The sequence below is a fragment of the Chiloscyllium punctatum genome, chromosome 26, assembly GCF_047496795.1.
Source record: "Chiloscyllium punctatum isolate Juve2018m chromosome 26, sChiPun1.3, whole genome shotgun sequence".
Lineage (NCBI taxonomy): Eukaryota > Metazoa > Chordata > Chondrichthyes > Orectolobiformes > Hemiscylliidae > Chiloscyllium > Chiloscyllium punctatum.
Window position 1 is genome coordinate 33697069 of NC_092764.1, and position 17625 is coordinate 33714693.

Genomic DNA, 17625 nt, shown 5'->3' on the forward strand with positions numbered 1-17625 from the left:
ACTCTTTGCATGCTGTAACTGGTTTTTCATTACCTACTTGATCATGTGATTTGTAGCTCAGATTCCCACCCCCCACCAATCTAGTTTAAACCTACTCGCAGAGCTCTAGCAAACCCTCCCGCCCAGGATATTGGTGCCCCTCCAGTTCACATGCAACGCATCCTCCTTGTAGAGGTACCATCTTCCCTCCCAGGATCTATATATCTGAAGCCCTCCCTCCTTCACCTGCCCTGCAGCCACGTGTTAAATCTGCACTCGCTCTCTATTTGTAGTCTCACTAGCCTGTGGCACCGGTAGCAACCCTGAGATTACTACTCTGCTCATCCTGCATTGTAGCTTCCAACCTAACTCCCTATATTCTCTTTTCAGGTCCTCAACCCTTTCCCTACCTACGTCATTAGTACTGACGACTTCTGGCTGCTCTCCCTTCCCCTTAAAAATTCTGTAGACTCGATCCGAGACACCCCTGACCCTGGCATCCAGAAAGCAACATACCATCCGGGAGACTCGCTCATAACCACAGAATCTCCTGTCATATAGTCATAGAATCATAGAGATGTACAGCACGATAACAGACTCTTTGGTACAACTCGTCCATGCCGACCAAATATCCCAACCCAATCTAGTCCCACTTGCCAGTACCTGGCACATATCCTTCCAAAGTCTTCCTATTCATATACCCATCCAAATGCCTTTTAAATGTTGCAATTGTACTCACCCCACCACTTCCTCTGGCAGCTCATTCCATACATGTCCCACCCTCTGCGTGAAAACGTTGCCCCTTAGGTCTCTTTTATATCTTTCCCATCTCACCCTCTAGTCATAGAGTCATAGAGATGTACAGCATGGAAACAGACCCTTCGGTCCAACCTGTCCATGCCGACCAGATATCACAACCCAATCTAGTCCCACCTGCCAGCACCCGGCCCATATCCCTCCAAACCCTTCCTATTCATATACCCATCCAAATGCCTCTTAAATGTTGCAATTGTACCAACCTCCACCACATCCTCTGGCAGCTCATTCCATACACATACCACCCTCTGTGTGAAAATGTTGCCCCTTAGGTCTCTTTTATATCTTTCCCCTCTCATCCTAAACCTACGCTCTCTAGTTCTGGACTACCCAACCCCAGGGAAAAGACTTTGTCTATTTATCCTATCCATGCACCTCATAATTTTGTAAACCTCTATAAGGTCACCCCTCAGCCTCCGACGCTCCAGGGAAAATAGCCCCAGCCTGTTCAGCCTCTCCCTATAGCTCAAATTCTCCAATCCTGGCAACATCCTTGTAAATCTTTTCTGAACCCTTTCAAGTTTCACAACATCTTTCTGATAGGAAGGAGACCAGATTTGCACGCAATATTCCAATAGTGGCCTAACCAATGTCCTGTACAGCCACAACTTGACCTCCCAACTCCTGTACTCAATACTCTGACCAATAAAGGAAAGCATACCAAACACCTTCTTCACTATCCTATCTACCTGCGACTCCACTTTCAAGGAGCTATGAACCTGCACTCCAAGGTCTCTTTGTTCAGCAACACTCCCTAGGACCTTACCATTAAGTGTATAAGTCCTGCTAAGATTTGCTTTCCCAAAATGCTGCACCTCGCACTTATCTGAATTAAAGACCATCTGCCACTTCTCAGCCCATTGACCCATCTGATCCAGATCCTGTTGTAATCTGAGGTAACCCTCTTCGCTGTCCACTACACCTCCAATTTTGGTGTCATCTGCAAACTTACTAACTGTACCTCCTATGCTCGCATCCAAATCTCTAGTTCTGGATTCCCCCACCCCAGGAAAAGATTTTGTCTGTTTATCCTATCCATGCTCCTCATGATTTAATAAACCTCTATAACGTCACCCCTCAGCCACCGATGCTCCAGGGAAAACAGCCCTAGCCTATTCAACCTCTCCCTATAGCTCAAATCCTCCAACATCCTTGTAAATCTTTTCTGAACCTTTTCAAGTTTCACAACATCTTTCCGATTGGAAGAAGACCAGAATTGCACACAATATTCCAACAGTGGCCTAACCAATGTCTTGTACAGCTGCAACAAGACCTCCTAACTCGTGTACTCAATACTCTGACCGATAAAGGAAAGCATACCAAACGCCTTGTTCACTATCCTATCTACCTCTGACTCTACTTTCAAGGAGCTGCACTCCAAGGTCTCTTTGTTCAGCAACACGCCCTAGGACCTTACCATTAAGTGTATAAGTCCTGCTAAGATTTGCTTTCCCAAAATGCAGCACCTCGCATTTATCTGAATTAAACTCCATCTGCCACTTCTCAGCCCATTGGCCCATTTGATCAAGATCTCGCCAGCTGAGATAATCTTCTTCGCTGTCCACTGCACCTCCAATTTTGGTGTCATCTGCAAACTTACTAACTGTACCTCTTATGCTTATATCCAAATCATTTACACAAATGACAAAAAGCAGAGGACCCAGCACTGACCCTTGTAGCACTCCACTGGTCACAGGCCTCCAGAGTGAAAAACAACCCTCCACCACCACCCTCTGTCTTCTACCTTTGAGCAAGTTCTGTATCCAAATGGCTAGTTCTCCCTGTATTCCATGAGATCTAACCTTGCTAATCAGTCTCCCATGGGGAACCTTGTTGAACGCCTTACTGATGTCCATATAGATCACATCAACTGCTCTGCCCTCATCAATCTTCTTTGGTACTTCTTTAAAAAACTTAATCAAGCTTGTGAGACATGATTTCCCATGCACAAAGTCATGTTCTGTTCCTTTCATGATTGAATCTCCTATCACTATCGCTCTCCTATTCTCCCCACTTCCCTTCTAAGCCACAGAGCTAGGCTCAGTGCCAGAAACCTGGCCACTGTGGCTTTACCCTGGTAGGTCGTCCTCACCAACAATATAGAGAAAGGTATACTGATCATTGAAGGGAAAGGCCACATGAGCTCATGACAAGTGCAAGCCCAGTTCGGGATAGAGCGAGGTCAGCATGGGGTAGAGTGAGTCCTCTTGGGGGGAGCGAGCCCCTGGGGGGGATGTGCAAGCCCTCAGGGGTATTATGAACCCTCAGGGGTATGGTGAGCCCTCAGGGGGAGAGTCATCCCTTCGGGGGGAATATGAGCCCTCGGGAGTGGTGGGTGTGCGCGAGCCCCCATGGGGTAAAGCGAGCCCTCGGGGGGAGAGTGCAAGCCCTCGGTGGGGGGTGGGGTGAGCCTTCGGGGGGAGAGTGCGAGACCTCGGGGGTGTGGAGTGCACACTCTTGGGGCAGGGTTAGGGGAGTCGAGCACTCTCCATGATGGCCCGCACTCTCCCCGAGGACTCACACATCATCCCCCACCACCCCCCTACCGAGGACTCATACACCACCCCCGAGGTTTCACACACCACCCCCGAGGATTCACACTCCCCCTTAGGGCTCACACTAACCCCCCCCTCCATGCAGCGTGGACTACAGCAAGCCCAGAATCGGGTAGAGTGAGCCCTCATGGGGAAAGTCCAGCCTCCGAGTGACTGCAATGTTGAATTTTATTTTCTCTACTTTATATGAAGAAGAACTGTATTATTGAACTTTAACTTGTAGCTTTATTTTTCTGTTTTGTACCTAAGGCTTTGTACCTATGTATTTGTATACCTAGGATGGTGCCGGAATGCCGGAATGGCAACTTTGTATACTTTTCACTGTACTGCTGTACTTCTATACCTGAGTACGTGACAATAAAATCTAATTCTAATTCGAAAAAGTGAATATGATCAACTGAAAAGCCTGGGAAACCCACATGGACTATAGCAGACTGGCTGCATTTAAGCGTCAAGAAATCCATGTCTCTTGTTTTAATTACACTTGCATGATAAATTCACATATTGAGACATGAAAGATTGCCTAGAGCCATCCACCTTGGAATGAAACAGTAACACAGATATCAGCATCTGCAAAGGATCAGTATATCAACAATAGCCTTTGAGCAACAAAGGAGAAAGAAAGCAACATGTACTGGTAACAGTAAGGATTCTGAAAGCTCGTCTCTCTGCACTCTCAATCTCCGAAACCAGGGCTGGTGAAAAGAAAACTTGGAAAACGACTGTTCACTACAAATCAAGGTTATTGCAAGCTTCACCATTCCTGAGGGATCATGGAAACAGGTAAATAGTTAGGACTCAAGCTTATTCTAGCAACCTCAAGGACTCTATATACTTTAATCTGCAAATACCTTTACATTCCTATCAATATTGAAACCCCTCCCATTTCTTTCTAAAACTTTATTACCTGTGCTTATATGTTTGATGTCGCATTAACTTATTTTTATTGGGTTTAATAGATAATAAAACTCCATTCACTCAGTCTGAATCGATTCACTTTAATTTATGATCTTATTTAAGTTTAATTAAAGTGCTAAAAAAAAGGCCCAAAAATATTTCTTGTGACCAACTGAGAGGGATTAAAAAGAGAAGAACTCATCATGGTTCCTTACCAGTGGTTACAAACTTGGGGGTTCATTGGCACTTAGAATCTATTGATTACAAATGAAGTAGAGTGGTGAAATAAATTGTTTCTTCAAAATACGTTTACAAAAAGCTGAAAAAAATGTTTTATTTCATTCTGAGCTCGAAAGATGCCAACATATCCACGTGATGTTGATATTTTCATGTAGCAGGATGAATGAACTTAGGAGAACAAAAAGCCTCATTCCTGGAGGAAAGAAAAGAGGTAACTAAGTGCTCAGAGGTGGAGTTCTGCGTAAAAGCCAGGAAAAAAATAAAACAAAAATTGCAAAATGAGTGCTGAAGTAGCTACAACTATATACTGATGATAATGAGACAGATAAAGTAAAATTGAAACACACATGAGCTGGAATTTCTGCAAAATAAATGGAAAAAGAATTCGAGGAAAAAAGAAAAAGTGATGGGAAATGGAAACAAATAGAGTGGGACAGGAAAAGGAGCAAGAAAGAGAATTTCGAGAAAGGGAACAAAAAAAAGGAGTTCTAATTGAGGCAGATTGAGCTGAGAAAAGAGGCTGGAAGCGGCTTGTGTAGGGGAACCATACCCAACTGAGATTTAAGGGCTGAAGTCTTCAATTTTTTGTATGAAGTCCCTAAATTTGACAAGAAGATGAGGACACCTTCTTTATCTCTTCTGAAAGATTAGCACAGAAGTGAAAGTAGCCTTTCCTGATGAAACATTGATTTTCCTGCTCCTCGAATGCTCCCTGACCTGTTGTGCTTTTCCAGCACTACTCTGAAAGTAGTGAAAGTAGCTAGTCCATTCTTGGACAAGATGTTACATGGCAGGCTAACAGAGAAAGGCAATAAACCTTACTCCCTCTTACCTGAGGACAATTTCACTGACTCTTATGCCACAGTAAAAGGGACTGTTTCACTTGTGTACCAGTTAGTGCCAGAAGTACATGGAAAAAATTCTTAACACTCAAGAAATGGACTGGCCAGATGTTCTGAAAATATGAATAGCTTAACCAACTTGTTTTTGACAAATGGGTATTGGCACTTAAAATTGAAGGCAGCTATGAAAACTTTAGTGAAGTACTTCTCCTCAAAGACTTAAAGAATCTCCATACTCTCTGCAATTTTGACTCCTGATGAGAAAGGTTGACAGGTCCCAGAAAGGTGTAATTCTGGTACATTGCCATAAACTCAGAGAAGCGGGTCAGGAAACTGTCACAGACCAGAGAGAGAGAAAAGGATGAGGTAGATAGCCCAGAGACAAGTTGCAAGGAAAGGGAAGCCAAGCAAAGAAGACAGAGCTGTCCCAAAAAGAGAGACTCGGATACAAGATAGCTTGTTCCACTCATTGCAAACTAACCTGTATGTAGAATAGCTTAAGAAAAACATTTACATTGTGGAGGATCCTTCCCTTCTCAGTGTCTATCTCCATTGCAATACAGATCACAGTGACCTGATATGTAGATAGAAATGCTAATTAGTTATCTTTTAGACTCTAATTCCATTCTATCTGGAAACTAACAGTATATCCATTGTCAGCATAGCTGTCTAGTTATCATTTATAAGTGCAAATACCTGCTCCTTCTTTCTGTACAGTAATGATAAATGATAAGGTTTAAATTAACAATGCTGTTCTCATAATGATAAAATTATGTTTTAATCCTGGATTATGTTCAGATGCTCCCAATATAAATTATTTCTTTAATAATCTTTCAAACTGCTAAATGAGATGCCATGTAGAATCATTTGAGTAATGGCGTGGGGCTAGTGATAGTGAAGACAAACTGCAGATCAATGTCGCAAATGATCAAACATTGAAAGTTACAAGCATTTGGAGCTGTTCTCAGCTAGTTTATTTGTCAGAGTAAATTCCAAAGCTGAGGGCAGAGTGTCATAGTCAAATATGCTACAAAATAAGTGAACTATCAATAAACTGAATGGTCATTCTTGTCTGTGAATTTTTGCATTTGTTTATATTTAATTGTACTTCCAATTAAATATTATGGAGACTGAAGACATTGTTTTAGGTCCCCACTCCAAACTCCATTCGCTTGCAGACTCTATCCCTCGCTTGCCCTGAGATTGTAGATAATGCCCTGGCAAAAACTTAGTGCATGGTTTAAATTGCTACTTCAGAATTGCTCCAACAAAGTTCCAATGTCAGAGGTACATCTTTTTCATGGAACATGAGTTCTGCCTCTCAGGGGTGGCATGGTGGCTCAGTGGTTAGCACTGCTGCTTCAGAGTGCCAACAGTGCTAATTTGATTTGATTCCAGCCTTGGGTGACTATGTGAGTTTGCATGTTCTCCTGTGTCTGTGCAGGTCTCCTCCAGGTGCTCCACTTTTCTCCCACTGTTCAAAGATGTGCAGGTTAGGTAGAATGGCCATGCTAAATTGTCCATATATGCACGTTAGGTGGGTAAGCCATGGTAAATGTGGGATTTCAGGGATAGGCTAGGGGTCTGGGTGGGATGTTGTTCAGAAGGTTGGTGTGGACTCAATGGGCTGGAAGTCCTCTTTCCACACTGAGGGATTCTATGATTCTCTGTTCAATTGCCACTATTTGAAGAGAATCATGAGAGATGTCCATGCGTACATTTCTCCCTCAGCCAATAACATGTTGTCTGGGCTATTGAAAGTTCCTATGTAATAGCAATAGCAATAAATGCCTTCCATTTTTGCAGTGAGAGTGGTGAGAGCAAGGACAGGTGGGGTGGGGGTGGTGGGGGGGCGGGGGAGGTGGGGGAGTGAAGGTTACTGCTGCCGGTTTGGTCACTTAATTGTATAAAAAGCTTACCAAGCTTACCTCGTCAATAGGCGAAGCACATGCTGAACAGGGGCAGATACGGGAGGGATGGATAAGTGAGGTTATATATTTGCCCAGTTGCTTTACCCAAAACATTATTTAGATAGTGTCTCCCACCTATCCTCTTCCTCTAACAAACAAAAAGGTCCTGTACGTTGATTTGGCAAGGTTACTAGTTTTTCTTTCAGTAGTCTCTTTGGGAATTCAGAATGGTGGGAATGGATGTTAGGGCAGTTGAATGCTCCTTCTCTAGAATGTGGGAGGCAATGGTCACCACCAGTGTCTCTGCTGACTTCATCTGCGAGAGGTGCACCAAACTCCAGCTTCTCAAAAACCACGTTAGCGATCTGAAGCTGGAGCTGGATGAACTTCGGATCATTCGGGAGGTGGAGTGTGTTATTGAAAGGAGTTACGGGGGGGTAGTCACACCTCAGGTACAGGAACAAGGTAGATGGGTTACAGTCAGGGGACGGAAAGGGGATCCCCTGTGGCCGTTCCCCTCAATAACAAGTATACCCTCTTGGATACTGTTGGGGGGTATGGCTTACCAGGGGTAAGCCATGGAGTACAGGTCTCTGGCACAGAAGAGAAGTTAAGAGGAGCAGAGCATCTGTCATTGGGGATTCCATAGTTAGGGGGACAGATAGGAGATTCTGTGGGAATGAGAGAGACTCGCAGTTGATGTGTTGCCTCCCACGTGCCAGGGTCCATGATGTCTCGGATCCTGTTTTGGGATCCTTAAGATGTAGGGGGAGCAGCCCCAGGTCGTGGTCCATATAGGTAGGAAAAGGAATGGGGATACAAGGCAGAAATTCAAGGAGCTAGGGTGGAAGTTTAGAGCTAGAACAAACTGAGTTGTTATCTCTGGTTTGTTACCTGTGCCATGTGCTAGCGAGGTGAGGAACAGGGAGAGAGAGCAGTTGAACATATGGCTACAGGGATGGTGCAGGAGGGAGGGTCTCAGATACCTGGGTAATTGGTTCTCATTCTGGGGTACTTAGGACTTCAATGCTGTGGCCATTTCGGAGACATGGATAGAGCAGGGGCAGGAATGGTTGTTGCAGGTTTTGGGATTTAGGTGTTTCAGTCAGAACAGGGAAGGTGGTAAAAGTATTGGAGGTGTGGCATTGTTAGTCAAGTATTACAGTGGCAGAAAGGACATTTGATGAGGACTTGTTTACTGTGGTAATATGGGCTGAGGTTGGAAACAGGAAAGTAGAGATCATCCTGTAGGGCATTTTCCATAAACCCCTGAAAGGTCCCGAGAGATGTAAAGGAAAGGATTGCAAAGATGATTCTGGATAGGAGTGAAAGTAACAAGGTAGTTTTATGGGGACTTTATTAGTAACTTTCCTAATATTGACTGGAAAAGCTATAGATTGAGTACCTTCGAGGGGTTAGTTTTTGTCCAATATGTGCAAGGTGTACATATTGTGTCCTGACACAATATGTAGATGGGCCAACAAGAGGTGAGGCTACATTGGATTTGGTAATGAGTAATGAACTTGGCCAGGTGTTAGATTTGGAGGTAGGTAAGCACTTTGATGATAGTAACAAATGTTAAGTTTACTTTAGTGATGGAAAGAGATAGGTATATACTGCAGGGCAAGAGTTATAGCTGGGGGAAAGGCAAATTTGATGTGAATAGGTGACATTTAGGATGCATAGGATGGCAAAGGAAAAGGCAGGGGATGGGCACAATTGAAATGTGGAGCTTGTTCAAAGAACAGCTACTGTGTGTCCTTGATAAGTATGTATCTGTCAGGTAGGGAGGAGGTGGTCGAGTGAGGGAACTGTGATTTACTAAAGAAATTGAATCTCTTGCCAAAAGGAAGAAAGAGACTTATGTCAAGGTGAGACATGACGGCTCAGTTAGGGCACTTGAGAGTTACAAGGTAGCCAGGAAGGATCTAAAGAGAGAGCTAAGAAGAGCCGGGAGGGGACATGAAAAATCTATGGCAGGTAGGATTAAGTAAAACCCTAAAGCTTTCTATAGCAATGTCACAAATAAAGGAAAGACTACAGTACGATTCGGGCCAGTCAAGGACAGTAGTGGGAAGTTGTGTGTGGAGTTCAAAGAGATAGGAGAGGCACTAAATGAATATTTTTCGTCAGTATTCACACTGGAAAAAGACAATGTTGTTGAGGACAATACTGAGATACAGGCTATTAGACTAGATGGGATTGAGGTTCACAAGGAGGAGGTGTTAGCAATTCTGCAAAATGTGAAAATAGATAAGTCCCCTGTTCTGGATGGGATTTATACATTATGATTGTCTGGGAAGCCAGGGAGGAGATTGCAAAATCTAGATTAGAGTGGTGCTGGAAAAGCACTGCCGGTCAGGCAGCATCCGAGGAGCAGGAAAATCGACGTTTCAGGCAAAAGCCCTTCATCAGGACTGAGCCTCCACCCTGGAGACTCCCTGCTTTCAGACCTGCAGTCCTCAATTTTGCCGAGGAGATTGCAGACCCTTTGGCTTTGATCTTTATGTCATCATTGTCTGCAGGAATAGTGCCAGAACACTAGAGGATAGCAAATGTTGCCCCCTTGTTCAAGAAGGGGTATAGAGACAACCCTAGTAATTATAGACCAGTGACCCTTACTTTGGTTGTGGGTAAATTGTTGGAAAGGATTAGAAGAGATAGGATTTATAATCATCTAGAAAGGAATAATTTGATTAGGAATAGTCAACACAGTTTTGTGAAGGATAGGTAATGGCTTATTAAGTGCTTTAAGAAGGTGACCGAACAGGGGGTAAAACAGTCGATGTGGTGTATATGGATTTCAGTAAAGTGTTTGATAAGGGTTCCCACAGTAGCCTATTGCAGAAAATACGAAGGTATGGGATTAAGGGTGATTTAGCAGCTTGGATCAGAAATTGGCTTGCTGGAAGAAGGCAGAAGGGTGGTGGTTGATGGGAAATGTTCATTCTGTGCTTTTTCAGTTACTAGTGATGTATTGCAAGGATCTGTTTTGGGACCACTGCTGGTTGCCTTTTTTCTAAATGACCTAGATGAGGGTGTAGAAGGAAGGGTTAGTAAATTTGCAGATGACACTAAAGTAAGTGGAGTTGTGGATAGTGTGGAAGAATGTTGCAGGTTACAGAGGGGCACAGATAAGCTGCAGAGCTGGTCTGAGAGGTGGCAAATGGATTTTAATGTGGAAAAGTGTGAGGTGATTTACTTTAGAAGGAATAACAGAGTACTGAGCTAATGGTAAAATTCTTGGTAGTGTGGATGAGGAAAGAGACCTTGGTGTCCATGTGCATAGATCTCTGAAAGTTGTCACCCAGGTTGATAGGGTTGTTAAAAGGGCGTATGGTGTGTTAACTTTTATTGGTAGAGGGATTGAGGTTCGGAGCCATGAGGGCATGCTGCAGCTGTACAAAACTCTGCTGCTGCTGCACTTGGAGTATTGCATACAGTTCTGGTGGGCGTATTACAGGAAGGACATGGAAGCATTGGAAAGGATGCAGAGGAGATTTACCAGGATGTTTCCGTATGGAGGGAAGGTCTTATAAGGAAAGGCTGAGGGACTTGAGGCTGTTTTCATTAGAGAAAAGAAAGTTTTTTCTCAGATGGTGATGGCTTGCAAGAGGGGACATAGCTTTAGATTGAGGCGCGACAGATATAGGACAGATGTCAGAGGTAGATTCTTTACTCAGAGAGTAGTAGGAGCATGGAATGCCCTGCTTGCAACAGCAGTAGACTCACAAACCTTTAAGGGCATTTAAATGGTCATTGGATAAATGTATGGATGATAATGAGACCATGTAGGTTGGATAGGCTTCAGATTGGTATCACAGGTTGGTGCAGCATTGAGGGCTGAAGGGCTGTGCTGTATTGTTCTATAATTTATGTTCAAAAGTAATCTATTAGTTCCGAAGTGCACTTGGGTCATGCTGGAGAATAAATGCAGGTACTAATTGAATTCAGTTCATTTTGTGTACACACACACATCTCAATGCCATTTTAGAACTAATAAGAATGCAGAAATTAATTGATTTCCAAGCTGCTGTTTTCTTATTCATGTGACTGCTCTGGAAACATTTAACAAAATTGAGAGTAATGAACAGGGAAGAGTTCCCTGGATCATTCTTTCAAAGAGTGCACAAACCTGACAACCTGGATAACCTCCCTCAGTGCTATCTAATTCAATGGTTCTTTGTTCAAGTTTAATCTGTTTGCCCTGTAAAATAAAAAGATTAGGAGAAATCTTTACTGATCTAAGAAATTAATTTAATAAAGGTGTGGTAATTTTGTGCTGAGTAAATGCATATCATTAATATTGCAGAAGACAGCCTTCAGGAAGGAAATTAAGAGTTTGAAAAACATTCGGTATATGATATACCTTAGTTGTATGTTCAGTAATTGAAATGTCCTGATTTTCAGAAGAATTTCCTGAACAAAACAGCTTTGTCAGGATAAGAAGATCATGGATCAAATGTTTTTTATCCATTAAAACCTTAGGTTAAGAACAGATTTCATATTGTGGAAATAGCTGACTATCACAATTTCCAACAGAAGATGGCACTATTGTGTTTCCTAGCATATTTGGATTTTTTCAGTTGAAACATTTTATTTCCAAACCAACTTGAAATGTATGTTATTGTAGCATGTGAGGGAGCTGTTGAAAATCATTTTGGTTCAACTATGTTAGAACCACATTGTTTATTTAAGTGTATTTCTACTGTAGTAGACTATTCTAATAAGACTTAGTGTTTAAATATTTTACTATTTGAGGTGCAATTAATACATTTAATATACCAATGAATACATGCTAATAACTTTATAGCCTCTCCCTTGCACTTGCTGAATCAGTGGTTCAGAAAAAATGCTGGGAGCAGACAAGTATTTCAAAACCAAAAACAAAAGCAATAAATTGATGGTATGAAATATTGCACAATCTAGTAACCTTCTGGAAAAATGATATGCATGCAAGTATTGATTAATTGAAGGAGCATTCAAGGAGGGCATATAGCAATGTTCGAATGAAGTGTAAACACTGGCATACAAATTGGACATTAATACCCGCGTCAACACAATATGGAAGTTCAGTATTTGTTTAGAGTTTCTTTAATGTACAAACAGGTTTTTTGTATTACTAGTTACATTAAAAGTAATCAGAAAGGTGGTGAGCTCATTAAAAAGGGTAAGGGTATAATGACATTAAAGGATTTTGCAGGAACTATCCAAATAATCTTTATAATTAAATGTCATGTGTTGCGTATGAAACAAAAATGGTCAGAGGCTAAATGTCTGGCACCTTAGAAAGCATGCTGATTAATCCTTTTAATAAATTAGTTCTTTCAGCAATCAAAATAATTGGTTAAAACTATTTTCTTACCAGTTTTAAAATATATTTAAACATTTTAGTGAGGACTTAGAACATAGAACATTACAGTGCAGTTCAGGCTTTTTAGCTCTCAATGTTGGACTTGACCTGTGAAACCAATCTAATGCCCTTCTAACCTAAACTATTCCATTTTCATCCATATCTTCATCCAATGACCATTTCAATGCCCTTAATGTTGACAAGTCCACACCTGTTGCAGACAGGGCATTCCATGCCCTTACTACTCTCTGAGTAAAGAAACTACCTCTGACATCTATCCTACATCTATCACCCCTCAATTTAAAGTTATGTCCCCTTGCACTAGCCATCACCACCCGAGGAAAAAGGCTCTCACTCTCCACCCTATCTAATCCTCTGATCATTTTGTTTGCCTCTATTAAGGCAGCTCTTAACCTTCTTTTCTCTAATGAAAACAGCCTCAAGACCTTCAGCCTTTCCTCATAAGACCTTCCCTCCAAAGCAGGCAACATCCTGGTAAATCTCCTCTGCATCCTTTCCAAGGTTTTCACATCCTTCCTATAATGCGGTGACCAGAACTGTATGCAATACTCCAAGTGCGACCGCAAACTAGTTTTGTACACCTGAAACATAACCTCATGGCTCCAAAACTCAATTCTCTACCAATGAAAGCAAACACACTCGCCTTCTTAACAATCCTATCAAGTTAGGTCGCAACTTTCAGAGATCTATGCACATGAACACCAAGATCTCTCTGCTCATCCACACTACCAAGAATCTTATTAATCTGTATTCCAGTTACTCCTTCCAAAGTGAATCACCTCACTTTTCCACATTAAAATCTATTTGCCACATCTTTGACCAGCTTTGCAGCTTATCTATGTCCCTCTGTAACCTGCAGCATTCTTCTGCTCTATCTATAACTCTATCGACATTAGTGTCATCCGCAAATTGACTAACCCTCCTTCTACACCCTCATCCAGATAATTTATAAAAATGACAAACAGCAGTGGCCCCAAACCAAATCCTTGCAGTACACAACTAGTAACTGAACGCAAGGATGAACATTTCCCATCAAAAACCATCCTCTGTCTTCATACAGGTAGCCAATTTCTGAACCAAACCGCTAAATCACCCTCAATCCCATGCCTCCGTATTTTCTGCGACAGCCTACTGTGGGGCACCTTACCAAACACTTTATTGAAATCCATATACACCACATCAACTGTTTTATCTTCATCCACCTGTTTGGTCACCTTCTCAAAGAGCTCAATAAGGTTTGTGACAACCCTTCACAAAACTGTGTTGACTATCCCCAATATCATTATTCCTTTCTAGATGATTATAAATCCTATCTCTTATAACTCTTTCCAAAACTTTGTCACAACTGTAGTAAGGGTCACTGGTCTATAATTACCAGAGTTGTCTCTACACCCCTTCTTGAACAAGGGGACAACATTTGCTATCCTCCATTCTTCTGGCACTATTTCTGTATACAATGACAACATAAAGATCAAAACCAAAGGCTCGGCAATCTCTTCCGTAGGTTCCCAGAAAATCTTAGGATAAATCCTACCCGGCCCAGGGAACGATCTATTTTCACACTTCCCAGAATTGCTAACACCTTCTCCTTATGAACCACAATTCCATCTAGTCTAGTAGCCTTATCTCAGTATTCTCCTCAACAACATTGTCTTTTTTCTGTGTGAATACTGACAAAAAAATTCCATTTCGTGCCTCTCCTATCTCTTTGGACTCCACACGCAATTTCCCACTACTGTCCATGACTGGGCCGAATCTTACCCTAGTCATTCTTTTATCGCTGACCTAGCTATAGAAAGCTTTTGGGTTTTACTTGGTCCAACTGCCATAAATTTCTCATGTCCCCTCCTGGCTCTTCCTAGCTCACTCTTTAGGTCCTTCCTGGCTACCTTGTAACACTCAAGTACCCTAACTGAGCCGTCACGTCTCATTTTTACATAAGCCTCCTTTTTCCTCTTGACAAGCGATTGAACTTCTTTAGTAAATCATGGTTCCCTCTCTCTCGACCACTTCCTCCCTGCCTGACAGGTACATACTCATCAAAGACACGCAGTAGTTGTTCCTTGAACAAGCTCACATTTCAATTGTGCCCATCGCTTGCCTTTTCCTTTGCCTATGCATCTTAAATGTCACCTAATTGCATCAAATTTGCCTTTCCCCCAGCTATAATTCTTGCCCTGCAGTATATACCTAAACCTTTCCATTGCTAAAATAAATGTAATCGAATTGTGGTCACTATCACCAAAGTGCTCACCTACCTCCAAAACTAACACCTGGCCTGGTTCATTATCTCGTACCAAATTCAATGTGGCCTCACCTTTTGTAGGCCTAACCATATTATGTATCAAGAAACCCTCTTGATCACATTGGACAAAAACTGACCCATTTAAAGTACTCGAATTATCATGTTTCCATTCAACTTTTGGAAAGTTAAAGTAACATAATAACTACCCTGTTACTCTTACTCCTATCCAGAATTATCTTCACAATCCTTTCCTCTACATGTCTGGAATTTATTGGAGGCCTGTAGAAAACTCCCACAGGATGACCTCTCCTTCCCTGTTTCTAACCTCAGCCCATACTGCCTCAGTAGACAAGCCCTCATCAAATGTCCTTTCTGCCACTGTAATACTGTCCTTGACTAACAATGTCACATCTCCCCCTCTTTTACCACCTTCTCTGTTCTTACTGAAATATCTAAATCCTGGAACCTGCAACAACCATTCCTGCCCCTGCTCTATCCATGTCACTGAAATGACCACAACATCAAAGTCCTAGGTACCAACCCATTCTGCAAGTTCACCCACCTTATTCTGGATGCTCCTGCCGTTGAAGTAGACACACTTCAAACCCCCTTCCTGTCTGTCAGTACATTCCTGCGATCTTGAATCTTATTCACGATCTCATTACTCTCAACCTCCTGTACACTGGAGTTACAGTTTAGGTTCCTATCTCCCTGCTGAATTAATTTAAACCATCCCGAATAGCATTAGCAAATTTCCCCCCAGGATATTGGTACCCCTCTGATTCAGGTGTAGACCATCCCATTTGTAGAGGGTCCACCTACCCCAGAATTAGCCCTAATTACCCAGGTATCTGCATCCTACCCTCCTGCACCATCCCTGTAGCCACATATTTAACTATTCTCTCTCCCTATTCCTCGCCTTGCTAGCCTGTGGCTTGGGTAACAAACCAGAGATAACAACTCTGCTTATTCTAGCTCTAAGTTTCCACCCTAGCTCCCTGAATTTCTGCATTACATCCCCAACCCTTTTCCTACCCATGTCATTGGTGCCTATATGGACCATGACTTGGGGCTGCTCCCCCTCCCCCTTAAGGATCGCCAAAACACAACTGAGACATCACGGAACCTGGCAACATACTGTCTCATTCCCACAGAATCTCCTATCTGTCCCCCTAACTATGGAGTCCCCAATGAATAATGCTTTACTCTTCTCCCCTTCTCTTCTGAGCAAAAGGGACAGACTCTGTGCTTACCCCATGGCTTACCCCTAGTAAGTCATTCCCCCCCAACAATATCCAAAATGGTATATTTGTTATTGAGGGGAAGGGCCACAGGGTATCCCTGCACTGATTGCTTCTTACCCCTTCTAACAGTCACCCAAGTATCTTTATTTCTACGAGTAGCTACCTCCCAGTAGCTTGTATCCATAACTGTCTCTGCCTCCCGAATGAGCCTGAGTTCATCCAGTTCCAGCTCCAGTTCCCTAACATGGTCTTCAAGGAACTGGAATTGGGTACACTTCCTGCAGGTATACTCAGTTGGGACACTAATGGTGTCCCTCACCTCAAACATCCCACAGGAGGAACATTGCACTGCCTGCAGTGTCATCCCTGCTAACCTCCCTTATAAGAAATGAAAACTTACCTGATTTGGGCTAGTGTTTCAGAGTTCCCACAACCTCAGGATCTATTGGCCACAGAAGTTGTTTCATAACATGGCCAAACAAGCAGTAAAATAAGTGCTTCCTGTTCGTCTAGATCCATGTAGTATCTGCAGTGCAGCAGTCTCTCATGTTAAATGACTCTGCCCATAGGTTCTTGCTGAGAGCAAGTGCCATTCTCTTTCAATGGACTATCACACAAACCAGCCATTCACTGAAAATAACAACTTATTGGTGACTACAAATTTGAAGATGAATGGTTTAATCATACATCCAAAAGGAAACCACGTGCCTATTTTTTATGATATTTTACCACAAGGTAAATGTATTCCAAAGGTTGTTTTGCAATGATTATAATTTAAAGTGATATTTTTGTTTTTGCCCAGATGCCACGTTTCAAACAAAGTTGTCAATCCTAGGTGGTGTCCCTATATTGGTCTTACTGCTTGTGTTCAGAAATGAATTGTTGAAGGTTATTTGAAGTCTACATCAGACTCAGTGGGATAGTAATATACGTAAATGTAAAATTCTGAGGAGTCCTATCGGAAGGATTTTGTGAAACTTGAAAGTGTTCAGGAAAGATTGACAAGGATGTTGCAAGGGTTGGACGGTTTGAGATATACGGAGAGGCTAAGTAGGCTGGGACTATTTTTCCTGGAGTGTCGGAGGCTGAGGGGTGACCTTAAAGAGGTTTATAAAATCATCAGGGGCATAGATAGGATAAATAGATAAGATCTTTTTCCTGGGGTGGGGGAGTACTGAACTAGACAACATAGGGAAATGTGTCTGGGTGGGTTACTCTTCGGAGAGTCAGTGTGGACTTGTTGGGCTGGAGGGCATGTTTCCACACTGTAGGTAATCTAATTGAAAATGAATAGGAAGGGTTTAGTTGGATATGGGCCAAGTGCTGGCAAATGGGATTGGATTAGGTTAGGATATCTGGTCGGCATGGACAAGTTGGACTGAAGGGTGTGTTTCCATGCTGTCCACCCCTATGTCTCTATGATTCCAGTAATAGAATCCAGTACTTCTAAAATAGATCATCAAGATCAACTTGAAGAAACTAAGTTCATGTCTTATATAAAAGCAAATGCTGGAAATCTGAAG